This window comes from Hemitrygon akajei, unplaced genomic scaffold (genome assembly GCF_048418815.1).
Source record: "Hemitrygon akajei unplaced genomic scaffold, sHemAka1.3 Scf000096, whole genome shotgun sequence".
NCBI classification, from domain to species: Eukaryota; Metazoa; Chordata; class Chondrichthyes; order Myliobatiformes; family Dasyatidae; genus Hemitrygon; species Hemitrygon akajei.
Window position 1 is genome coordinate 382,126 of NW_027331982.1, and position 12,832 is coordinate 394,957.

At 45.6% G+C, this 12,832-nt stretch overlaps 1 protein-coding gene across 4 annotated transcripts in view; it reads left to right on the forward strand.

The window, feature by feature from the left end:
* Window positions 1–1,604: 1,604 nt before the first annotated feature.
* The window catches only part of LOC140722997 (NACHT, LRR and PYD domains-containing protein 3-like), a 299,766-nt gene continuing 288,538 nt past the window's right edge, over window positions 1,605–12,832 (forward strand). For 2 of the 4 annotated variants that reach the window (XR_012097782.1, XM_073037622.1), the window contains exons 1-3: window positions 1,605–1,838; window positions 3,661–3,811; window positions 12,549–12,674. The gene's annotated coding sequence lies outside the window, so the exon portion shown is untranslated. The remainder of the gene's footprint in view (window positions 1,839–3,660; window positions 3,812–12,548; window positions 12,675–12,832) is intronic. The other 2 variants (XM_073037624.1, XR_012097783.1) reach the window with 2 other exon arrangements.

Below are 12,832 nucleotides of genomic sequence, written 5' to 3' on the forward strand. Positions count from 1 at the left end.
TGTGTTTTATATATTGTTAATGACATAATACATATTTATAGATTGTTACTGACAGAGAATCGTATATTTTGTGTTCCGTGTGTTATCTGAATGTATTTGCCCGTGATGCTGCCACAAGTCAGTGTTTCTCTGTACCTGTACCTTCCCGTACTTGTGCACTTGGCAATAAATTCAACAGGACCTGAGAAATCTCAGTGAGATTTGATTAGTGATGATCATCTTGGCAGCTCGGTAGGTCGAATGTATGCGACAGAACACTGTTAAATGCAAAACCCTGAACAGTGTCGATGATCAGAGGGATCTTAGACTCCAAGTTCATCGCTCCCTGAAAGAGACAGCACAGATTGATCGGGTGGTTAAGAAGGCAAATGGCATGGTTGTCTTTATTAGTTGAAGCATTGACTTCAAAAGTCGGGAAGTTATGTTGCGGCTGTTACGAGCCTGCGGTCGTACTGTCACTGTTTCTTTAAGAGCGCCGGCGTGAGGAGGCGGGACTATGACGTCAGTCACAGGCTGACAGCGCTGACTGTGGACTGAACCATAAGAGAGAGAGAGAGAGCGATCTGCAGACAGGCAGTCGGCCAGTCTAAAGAGAGAGAGAGAGACTGGAAAAGCTGATCGCTTCAGTTAGTCGCAGCTGAGGCTTGGAACTCTCCTATGCCCACAAGAGTGGGTTGATCATCGGTACACGGAACCACAACGAACGTGTGTGGCTGTCACTTCGTATAATCCATAGGAGTGGGTTTTGGAATATCTTGTGTTAATCCTTGCCTGGGTATGTTGTGTGGTAACCCCTGGAAGACGGTATTCCTGTGACAGGTCATTTTCGCTGATAACTCGTACGTGGACGGATTCGACGGATAAGAGCTTCATCGACGGTTATTTTAAAGTAACGGCCTTTTCTCTACGTTTCACTCTGAATTACAAATATCTCTCTCCCATCATTTATTCCGTGGATTACTGAACTTTCCTACTTTACCATCTCAAGACTCTGAGCTTTGTTCCCTCAGGCTCGATGGTCTGGGAGTTATATTTACACATATATACACATAACAATGCTAACTTTCCTTTATTTCGTTAAGTGACTATATTATAAGTAGATACTAATAAAGAGAGTGGTTTTAACATCAAAACCAGACTCCAGTGTGAACCCTATTGCTGCTGGTTCGTTTCTAAAACGTTACAGTTCGTAACACAGTTTTATAAAACAAGTTAGACCACATCTGGAGTGTTTCATGCAGTTCTGGTCGCCCCCATTCTCGGAAGGATGACGGGGCTTTGGAGAGGGCGCAGAAGAGGTTTACCAGGACACTGCCTAGATTAGAGGGCATGAGCTATAACGAGAGGCTGGACAAACTTGTGTTGTTTTCTCCAGAGCGGCGCAGGCTGGGGCGAGACTGGATGGACGTTTATAAGACTACGAGAGGAATAGATAGAGTGGACAGACGATATATTTTTCCTGGGGGTTGAAATGTCTAATACATTTAAGGTGAGAGGAGATGTGAGCGGCAAGTTTGCTTCTATCCAGAGACTAATGAGTAGCTAGAGTCTCTGCCTGGGGCCGGGGGGGGGGGGGGGGGGGGGGTGATCACCAATCATGTCACGTGATCCCGTTTGCCCCTCCCATTTAACCGGAGATGGGCAGCACCTGCGCGTCTGTTTCCGAGGCCCCGCCTCCCGATGATGTAACAATCTCTTCGCGCATGTTCACAGTCTCCGGATGGACGGTGTAATCCTCTCCGCTCAGAGCTGAAGTGGGTCGGCTCTGTGTACGGGAAAGACTTTCGTCTCTTGCGTCGGGTCAGAGTCTGCGGGCCGAAGATATCACTTTCCCATCGGTGAGTATTGAGACCGATCCCGAGCGGGGAGATCCGATGTTGGCCGTGAGCCCCGAACTGAGGGCCAGGAATTCATTTGTTTCCAAACTATCTGGGCTCGTCAGAAATGTGTCGACTTCACTTAATCTGCATTGAACGATCCAAAACCAGGAGCCCAGGCTGTCTGCTTCCGCAGAGTTGAAATGGTAGTCCCGCCGACAGGTCACGTGAGGCTGTGTGCCGCAGATTCGCCCCGCCCTCCGCTTTGAGACGCCAGATCACGTGATGTGATTTTGGCCAATGAGGCCCATTAACTTCCCCGAACTCGCCTCGTTTCCTGAGGCTCCTCACATTTGTCCTGGAACTTTATGGCTGTTGTGTCTTCTTCCGGATTGTCCCAGGTTGTGGGGATCTTTGATTTCACTGCCTGCTTTACCGAGGGACTGGAAAGTCAAGGGAGATAATGGTTCGAGCCTCAGCTCCAGGCAGCGTGCTGTGTCCTTGAACAAGGCATTTAGCCACACATTGCTCCTGCACGTTTATAGCCCAGCGACGGCGGTCGGTCCAGTATGTACAAGACAGGATCTGTATCCTAGTATCTGTAATGCAAATTTCCTGAAATTGACCTGTTTTAACCTGGAAATGGAGTGATAGTATAACAGTAAAGAAAGCACAACTTTTCCCTGTAAATTATCCTGGAACCAATTTGTCTGTTATTCCTGGAAATGTGTTCAGTACAGTTGTTCCTAACAAGGCTTACAAGAATAATCTCATGAATGATCGGCTTTATGTATGAGGAGCATTTGATGGCTCTGGACCTGTGCTCAATGGAGTTCAGAGGGACGGTGGGGGTGGTGGGGGGATGTATGGTTAAGTAAACCTACCGAATACTGAAAAGTCTGGATACAGTGGACATGGAGAGGATGTTTCCATTAGACCATATATGTCAAACTCAAGGCCCGCGGGCCAAATCCAGCCCGTGGTGGAATTATCTTTGGCCCGCGAGATAATATCTAATTACTATTAAAGCTGGTCCCAGTAATCGAAGCGCCTATGGCGTATGGTATGGCTAATGCTGAGTTTATTCAGGTACCAGGTTTTCAGGGTTTTTTGTGTTTATTCGGCAGTCTTGCTCGGCAGGCTTCTTCATAAGAAACGGAATTTGTAAAGTGAAACACTTTGTAGTTACAGCAGAGTCTGAGACACATGAGAGCAGGCTGAAAAAACGGAGGCAACGAAAGCTGCGTTGGCACGCGTCCAACTGATCCGGCCCGCATGAAGCTGCATTTTGCTCAATCCGGCCCGTGACCTAAAATGAGTTTGACACCCCTGCATTAGACAGAGAGTCTGTGATCTGACAGCAAGGTCTCAGAATAAATTTGCTTCCCTTTAAAACTGAGATAAGGAAAAATTTTGGGCCAAAAGCTGTCTGATATGTGGAATTTGTTGCCGCAGAATTTGTTTGAGGCTGCCATTTGGGTATATTTGTGAAGATTAATATACTGATGATTGCTGAGTAGCTTCAGGGTTACAGGAGGAAGGCAGGAATATGATGTTGGAATAAAAATCAGCCCTGGTTGAAAGGTTGAGTGGTGGGACAGACTAGATGGATTGAATCACCTGATTCTGTTCCTGTGTCTCATGTCTTACCATGACTGAATGATGGCTCCTTCTTATCCCGTATTGTTTTGTGATGTGTGAGGGACAATAAAAGATTGTTCACTGAGATCATTATATTTGCCAACGTTTAAATTTCAGTGAGTTTTGTTCCTAGTAACATTAAGCAGAAATGTTTGGTCCTCCTTTTCATTGTTGACGTGCTTCATTATCTTTCATATTAAAGTTAGACCTGCAGTGAGAGATTTATTGGAAGAAAAACCACGACTGAAGACGAGGGAACAGCAACAAGTGAACCAGCCTGAGGATTGAGAGCATCAACTGGAGAAAACCCATTTGACTCGGAGATTCCAGTGATACAGTCGGGAGAAAGTTTGGTGAGTCTCATTTACTCAAACACTGGTCCTTTAGACATTACATACCTGTACAAAGGAAGGTAGGAAATAGTTGGGAGTGAGACAGAATGTGCTCAGAAGAACCAGTTATGCCAGTACCAGTCAGACCCAGTTGTGAAGAAGCTCCCCCCCCCCCAATATTCCCTTTAAACTTTTCACCCTTCACCCTTAACCCATGTCCTCTGGTTTTTTTTCTCCCCTAGCCTCAGTGGATAAAGCCTGCTTGCATTCACTCTATCTATACCCATCATAATTTTATACACCTCTATCAAATCACCCGTCATTCTCCTACGCTCCAGAGAATAAAGTCCTAACCTATTCAACCTTTCTCTGTAACTCAGTTTCTCAAGTCCTGGCAACATCCTTGTAAACCTTCTCTGCACTCTTTCAACCTTATTAATATCCTTCCTGTAATTCGGTGACCAAAATTGCACACACTACTCCAAATTCCCCCCCCCCCCCCCCACTAATGCAATATACAACCTCACTATTACATTCCAACTTATAAAGGCCAATGTACCAAAAGCTCTCTTTACTGCCCTATCTACATGTGATGCAACTTTTAGGGAATTTTGTATCAGTATTCCTAGATCCCTCTGTTCTAGTGCACTCCTCAGTGCCCTGCCATTTACCTTGTATGTTCTACCTTGGTTTGACCTTCCAAAGTACAATACCTCACACTTGTCTGTATTAAACTCCATCTGCCATTTTTTCAGCTGGTCCAGATCCCTCTGCAAGCTTTGAAAACCTTCTTCACTGTGCACTACACCTCCAATCTTTGTATCATCAACAAATTTGCTGATCCAATTTACCAAATTATTATCCAGATCATTGATATAGATGACAAATAACCATGGACCCAGCACTGATCCCTGTGGCACACCACTAGTCACAGGCCTCCACTCAGAGTAGCAATCCTCCACTACCACTCTCTGACTTCTCCCATTCTCAATTCCCAATCAAATTTACTACCTCACCATGTATTCCTAGTGACTGAACCTTCCTTACTAACCTCCCATGCGGGACCTTGTTAAAGGCCGTACTGAAGTCCATGTAGACAACATCCACTGCCTTGCCTTCATCCACTTTCCTTGTAACCGCCTCGAAAATCTCTAATATATTTGTTAAACATGGCACAAAGCCATGTTGACTCTCCCTAATAAGTCCCTGTCTATCTAAATAATTGTCGATCCTATCTCTTAGTACTCCTTCCAATAATTTACCCATGACCGACATCAAACTTGCCAGCCTATAATTTCCCGGATTACTTTTAGAGCCTGCTTTAAACAACGGAACAATATGAGCCATCCTCCAAATCTCTGGCACCTCACCCATAGATAACGACTTTTAAATATATCTGCCAGGGCCCCTGCAATTACAACACTAGTCTCCTTCATGGTCCGAGGGAATATCCTGTCATGTCCTGGAGATTTATCTACTCGCCTCAAGGTCGCAAGCAGCTCCTCCTCTTCTATCTGTATAGGTTCCATGACCTCAATACTTGTTTGCCTTATTTCCATTGACTCCATGCCAATTTCCTTAGTAAATTCAGACACAAAAAAACCATTTAACAGCTCCCAAATTTCTTTTGGTTCCATACATAGCCAACCGCTCTGATCTTCAAGAGGACCAATTTTATCCCATAACTATCCTTTTGCTATTAATATACCTGTGGAAGCTCTTACTATCCTTCACCTTGACTGCCAACACTACCTCATGTCTTCTTTCAGCCCTCCTGATTTCTTCCTTAAGTATTTGTTTGCACTTTTTATACTACTCAAGTACCTTCTTTGCTCCCTGTTTCTTATACATGTCATACATCTCTCTCTTCTTTATCAGAATTCCAATATCTATCGAGAACCAAGGTTCCTTATTCTTATTCACTTTGCCTTTAATCCTGAGACTTTGTTCCCAGGGTGTCCTCATGGGCCATCCAGAAATGATGTCAGCTGGTGACAACCTTGTTTTCCCCTGTGGGGTAACCCTCATGTGGAATCAGGCTAATGGTCGGACCTTCAACCAAGTGAGTCCAGTCTCCGCTGTTAGTTTTGCCAGTTTACTCTTCAGAGTGCCATTGGCTCTTTCCACTCTGCCAGCGGCCCGTGGGTGGTGTACACAGTGGAATTGTTGCTTGATACCTAGTTTGTTACATACTCCTTCATTTACTTTCACCATAAAGTGTGAGCCATTGTTGAACTCAGCATCTCTGGCTTGTACCTGGGAATTATTTCCCTTAATAATACCTTCACAACAGTCACAGCAGTATTAATGGTAGTTGGAATAACTTCAATCCATCTACTAAACACATCTATAATAACTAAGCAGTATCTATAGCAATGTACTCTAGGCAATTCAATAAAATCAACTTGTAGACACAAAAAAGATCCACCTGTCAAGGGAGTCATACCCGGTGTGCAGGGTACAGGTTACCAACCATTCCCTCCTTTCCCAGGTGTGTACAATTATGTATATAATCGGCCAATATTGGTAAAAACTGTGTAGGAACACAAACCTGTCCCACTGGTGTGATCCAAAAACCTAGGTCGTGGTCTTTCTAGCACCCCATCTGGGACCACAGTTTTCACTCCTCCTCAGAGGCGTCCCCCTGAGAAGAACAAAACTCGAGGTAGCTGTAGAGCGGTGAGTAAGTTGTTTACAAAGGTGACATTACTAATGGGGTGGCCAGAGGAAGTCAGGAATCTCCACATTCCCAGAGAGCCGCGTAGTCATGTACAATTCCAAATGCATAACAGGAGTCTGTGTAAACGTTCCCACTTTAGTCTGTTGCTGGGATACAGGCACGAGTCAGAGCAAACAGCTCAGCCTTCTGGGTGGAGACAGCTGCTTCAAAAGATAGATAGATAGATAGATAGATACTTTATTCATCCCCATGGGGAAATTCAACATTTTTTCCAATGTCCCATACACTTGTTGTAGCAAAAACTCATTACATACAATACTTAACTCAGTAATAATATGATATGCATCTAAATCACTAACTCAAAAAGCATTAATAATAGCTTTAAAAAAGTTCTTAAGTCCTGGCAGTTGAATTGTAAAGCCTAATGGCATTGGGGAGTATTGACCTCTTCATCCTGTCTGAGGAGCATTGCATCGACAGTAACCTGTCGCTGAAACTGCTTCTCTGTCTCTGGATGGTGCTATGTAGAGGATGTTCATTTACTGTTCATTTACTTCACTGTCCATCACTATCGCATAGTCAGAATATCGTTTTCCTGCTCGATCCACAAAAGAGCTTCCATCCTCATAAAACGTTGCCTCAGGCTAGAGGGGGTATTGCAGAATGGATGGGAGAGTCTGTCCTTCTTTCACAGTGATCCGGACGGGCTAGAGGGGGTATTGCAGAATGGATGGGAGAGTCTGTCCTTCTTTCACAGTGATCTGGACGGGCTAGAGGGGGTATTGCAGAATGGATGGGAGAGTCTGTCCTTCTTTCACAGTGATCCGGATGGGCTAGAGGGGGTATTGCAGAATGGATGGGAGAGTCTGTCCTTCTTTCACAGTGATCCGGACGGGCTAGAGGGGGTATTGCAGAATGGATGGGAGAGTCTGTCCTTCTTTCACAGTGATCCGGACGGGCTAGAGGGGGTATTGCAGAATGGATGGGAGAGTCTGTCCTTCTTTCACAGTGATCCGGACGGGCTAGAGGGGGTATTGCAGAATGGATGGGAGAGACTGTCCTTCTTTCACAGTGATCCGGATGGGCTAGAGGGGGTATTGCAGAATGGATGGGAGAGTCTGTCCTTCTTTCACAGTGATCTGGACGGGCTAGAGGGGGTATTGCAGAATGGATGGGAGAGTCTGTCCTTCTTTCACAGTGATCCGGACGGGCTAGAGGGGTTATTGCAGAATGGATGGGAGAGTCTGTCCTTCTTTCACAGTGATCCGGACGGGCTAGAGGGGGTATTGCAGAATGGATGGGAGAGTCTGTCCTTCTTTCACAGTGATCCGGACGGGCTAGAGGGTGTATTGCAGAATGGATGGGAGAGTCTGTCCTTCTTTCACAGTGATCCAGACGGGCTAGAGGGGGTATTGCAGAATGGATGGGAGAGTCTGTCCTTCTTTCACAGTGATCCGGACAGGCTAGAGGGGGTATTGCAGAATGGATGGGAGAGTCTGTCCTTCTTTCACAGTGATCCAGATGGGCTAGAGGGGGTATTGCAGAATGGATGGGAGAGTCTGTCCTTCTTTCACAGTGATCCGGATGGGCTAGAGGGGGTATTGCAGAATGGATGGGAGAGTCTGTCCTTCTTTCACAGTGATCCGGATGGGCTGGATGGGGTATTGCAGAGTGGATGGGAGAGTCTGTCCTTCTTTCACTGTGATCCGGACAGGAGGGCTGACTTCATGGACTGAAATTGCCCAGAGATGGGGTATAACGTCTTGGGTTCGGTCACTATTAAAAGAATGTCTTACCAGATGTCCCGTCTTCACCTGAGACTCCTTCCAGTATCGGAGTTGGCCCACGGCAAAGTCTTGCCAGTCTCCCTCGGTGCTGGAGGCCTGTTTTGTCAGGGTGTAGGCAAGGAGCCCTGGGCTCTTTGGCTTGAACCCAGGGCAAACCCTGAAGGTGGTATGAGGAACCACCAATCCTGTCTGTCGCCAAAAGAAATCTGGAACTTCAGTAAGAAATGCAATGCCGTCTCTTCCTTTAACCTCTCCAATCACCATGACTGGGAATTTCTGTCACTCGAGGGGTGCATAATATTAGCTTTCCTCAGTTGAGCACCACGTAGGGTCATAGCAGAGAGTCACATGAGAGCTGGCCACTGGCAGACGGGATTCAAATGTACTGGAGTCCAGATAAAGTGCCCACCACTGGGTGGTCAGAAACTGAGGAATCTATCAGTTGTTCACAGTTCCAGCATGATATCCTTGTCCGTGCATAGAATCTCGACTTCCAACGGACAGAGCAAGTCTCTCCCTATGAGATTACACCCCCGTCTGGTGGTGACAGTAAATGAAACCTCACACTGCTTCCCCTGGAATTCCACCTGCAGTGGCTGGGTATGTGAATACGTATGTTCCGTGCCTCTGAACCCTGACAGAGTGATTGTAGCGTCTGATAGCTGGAATTCCTTTTCCGATACTATTTCCTGATCGAGAGTGGTTGTGGTTACCCTCATATCAATCATAAACCGAACTGGAATTCCAGCAACTTGCAATATTACATTGGGCTCTTCCTGAGGGTTGGCACTCATGGTTGGAAGCATCTTCTTGTCAGTTTCTGAACAGGTTGTTGTCCCCACTTGTCCCTTGGTAAGTTTTTGTTCCCATTTCTGTTCCTCAGATATAGCCCGCTCGCGTCCTTCTTCCCGCTGAGCATATTCACCTTTAATATTAGTTCCCTTCAGGGTTGATCGGGATTCAAAAGCCGGGTCCCAGTAATATGTCAAAGCTCGTCGCATTCGATTTCGGTCATTGTCAGGCCAATCCATATTATTTGTTTTAATCATGTTGGCTAACTTAGTTTGTGAGCATTGGAGCAGTAGGGCATTGAACTGGGGGGGACAGATTCGCTTGGTCTCCTGCGAAGGTGCCGTAGCAGGCCACAAATCACAATCAGTAGTCTGGTCCCCATTCCCCAGGCTTAGGTTTGCATTAGGTACTTTAGTGATGTTTACAGTTTGCTGGAGAGCCCTTTCCAAGGCTTGAATAATCTGGTCTGTCTGTTCTTTGTCATTATGTTTTCCCGCTTGTAACTCCTGATAGGTTTGGTATCTCAATTCTGTCTTCCATTTCTGCCCTTCATCAGCTGAGAGAATCATGCAGCAGAAACTGAATAAATCTTGCAGAGTCGCATTAAACATTTGTGTAGTACTGTGGACACACTGAGCAAACTGTGCTGGTTTTTCTTTTCTATCTGGGGCCTGATTCATGATCATTATCATTTCTTGAGTCTTCCAGGGTGCATACACAGGAATCACTGAGGGCTGTCCCTCCTCCTAGTCCTAGGGGGAGCGTTTGCTACTGCTGTTCAGGAGGATTTAAACTAATGTGGCAGGGGGATAGGAACAAGTGCAGAGAGACAGAGGGGTGCAAAATGAGAGTAGAAGCAAAAAGTAGTAAGTTGAAAAGTAAAAGTGGCAGGCAGTCAAATCCAGGCAAAAATCAAAAAGGGCCACTTTTCAACATAATTGTATAAGGGCTAAGAGTGTTGTAAAAACAAGCCTGAAGGCTTTCTGTGTCAATGCAAGGAGCATTCGTAATAAGGTGGATGAATTGAATGTGCAGATAGTTATTAATGAATATGATATAGTTGGAATCACAGAGACATGGCTCCAGGGTGACCAAGGATAGGAGCTCAATATCCAGCGATGTTCAATATTCAGGAGGGATAGACAGGAAAGAAAAGGAGGTGGGATGGCGTTGCTGGTTAGAGAAGAGATTAACGCAATAGAAAGGAAGGACATCAGCCTGGAGGATGTGGAATCAATATGGGTAGAGCTGCGTAACACTAAGGGGCATAAAACGCTGGTGGGATTTGTGTACAGGCCACCTAACAGTAGTAGTGAAGTTGGGGATGGCATTAAACAGGAAATTAGAAATGCGTGCGAAAAAGGAACAGCAGTTATAATGGGTGACTGCAATCTACATATAGATTGGGTGAACCAAATTGGTAAGGGTGCTGAGGAAGAGGATTTCTGAGAATGTGTGTGGGATGGTTTTCTGAACCAACATGTCGAGGAACCAACTAGAGAGCAGGCCATTCTAGACTGGGTATTGAGCAATGAGGAAGGGTTAATTAGCAATCTTGTCATGTGAGGTCCCTTGTGTAAGAGTGACCATAATATGTTGGAATTCTTCATTAAGATGGAGAGTGACATAGTTAATTCAGAACCAAATGTTCTGAACTTAAAGAAGGGCAACTTTGAAGATATGAGATGTGAATTAGCTAAGATTGATATCTAATGATATTTAAAGGGTTGACAGTGGATAGAAACATAGAAAATAAGTGCAGGAGTAGGCCATTCGGACCTTCGAGCCTGCACCACCATTCAGTATGATCATAGCTGATCATCCAACTCAGAACCCTGTACCTGCTTTCTCTCCATACCCCCGATCACTTTAGCCACATGGGCCATATCTAACTCCCTCTTAAATATAGCCAATGAACTGGCCTCAACTGTTTCCTGTGGCAGAGAATTCCACAGATTCACCACTCTCTGTGTGAAGAAGTTTCTCCTCATCTCGGTCCTAAAAGTCTTCCCCTTTATCCTTAAACTGTGACCCCTCGTTCTGGACTTCTACAACATCAGAAACAATCTTCCTGCATCTAGCCTGTCCAATCCCTTTAGAATTTTATACGTTTCAATAAGATCCTCCATCAATCTTCTAAATTCCAGTGAGTATAAGCCTAGTCGATCCAGTCTTTCTTCATATGAAAGTCCTGCCATCCCAGGAATCAATCTGGTGAACCTTCTTTGTACTCCCTCTGTGGCAAGAATGCCTTTCCTCAGATTAGGGGACCAAAACTGCACATAATACTCTAGGTGCGGTCTCACCAAGGCCTTGTACAACTGCAGTAGAACCTCCCTGCTCCTGTACTCAAACCCTTTTGCTATGAATGCCAGCATACCTTTCACCTTTTTCACCGCCTGCTGTACCTGCATGCCTCCCTTCAATGACTGGTGTACAATGACACCCAGGTCTCGTTGCACCTCCCCTTTTCCTAATTGGCCACCATTCAGATAATAATCTGTTTTCCTGTTCTTGCAACCAAAATGGATAACCTTATATTTATCCACATTAAATTGCATCTGCCATGAATTTGCCCACTCACCTAACCTATCCAAGTCACCCTGCATCTTCTTAGCATCCTCACAGCTAACACCACCACCCAGCTTCGTGTCATCCACAAACTTGGAGATGATGCATTTAATTACCTCATCTAAATCATTAATATATATTGTAAAGAACTGGGGTCCCAGCACTGAGCCTTGCAGTACCCCACTAGTCACTGCCTGCCATTCTGAAAAGGTCCTGGTTATTCCCACTCTTTGCTTCCTGTCTGCCAACCAATTCTCTATCCACATCAATACCATACCCCCAATACTGTGTGCTTTAAGTTTACACACTAATCTGTGTGGGACCTTGTGTCTCTCTCTCTCTCTCTCTCTCTCTCTCTCTCTCTCTCTCTCTCTCTCTCGCTCTCTCTCTCTCGTCTTCGATGGTGCACAGTCAGAAACCAAAGTGTTGCCAGCCTGAGTCAGTGCTTTGGGGCTCCAGAGAGAGATGGGGTCTGCAGTTTACGAGGAGGAGGAAGAATCAGACCAGCAGGATGTGGCTACAAAAGAAAGATCAGAAATATTTGGAAACTGGTTGGATGAAAAAAAAGGTGGTTAATTTCAGGCAGCAAATGTGGAGAGGAATAAAAAGACAACGTTTAGGCCGAGCCCCTTCAGCATGCTTAGCCTGTGTACTCCGCTGCTTAGTTGCTCTCTGAATTGCAGAGTTCCTCCAGCATTTTGTGTGTGTGCGTCTCTGTATTTCCAGCAACTGCAGAATCTCCTGTGTTTTATAACTGCATTTTACTTTGGCGTTAGATACACGTTGATATTGAGTATATTGTTTATGTGAGCCACTTTCTGCGTTAAAACAGCTGCAGATTTTTTCCATACACACTATAAAAAAAATGAGATATGGACATTGAACCGCTGCTTGCAGAAATGGTTAATGGCACCGTGATTACCCATAGGGCCATGCGTTAAAAATTTCGCTGGGGCTGAAGCGCCAATGAAATGCACAGGCGTCAGGCTGAGGACGTCCCCGAGTATCACGCATGCGCGCAGTACACAGAAGGCCTTGAAAATCTCGGGTGCAGGTAAGAGCGATTCTCCGTGTTTTTATATTAAACACTGACTTCGCGACAATTCCTGTGAAATCCGGTCACTGTGACCCGCAATCCCGGGTCCTGCCCTCTTCCCCCTCTCTCTCAGCCCCACGATCCGTACACGGGCCCCGGGGAGCTTCCGGCTGCTG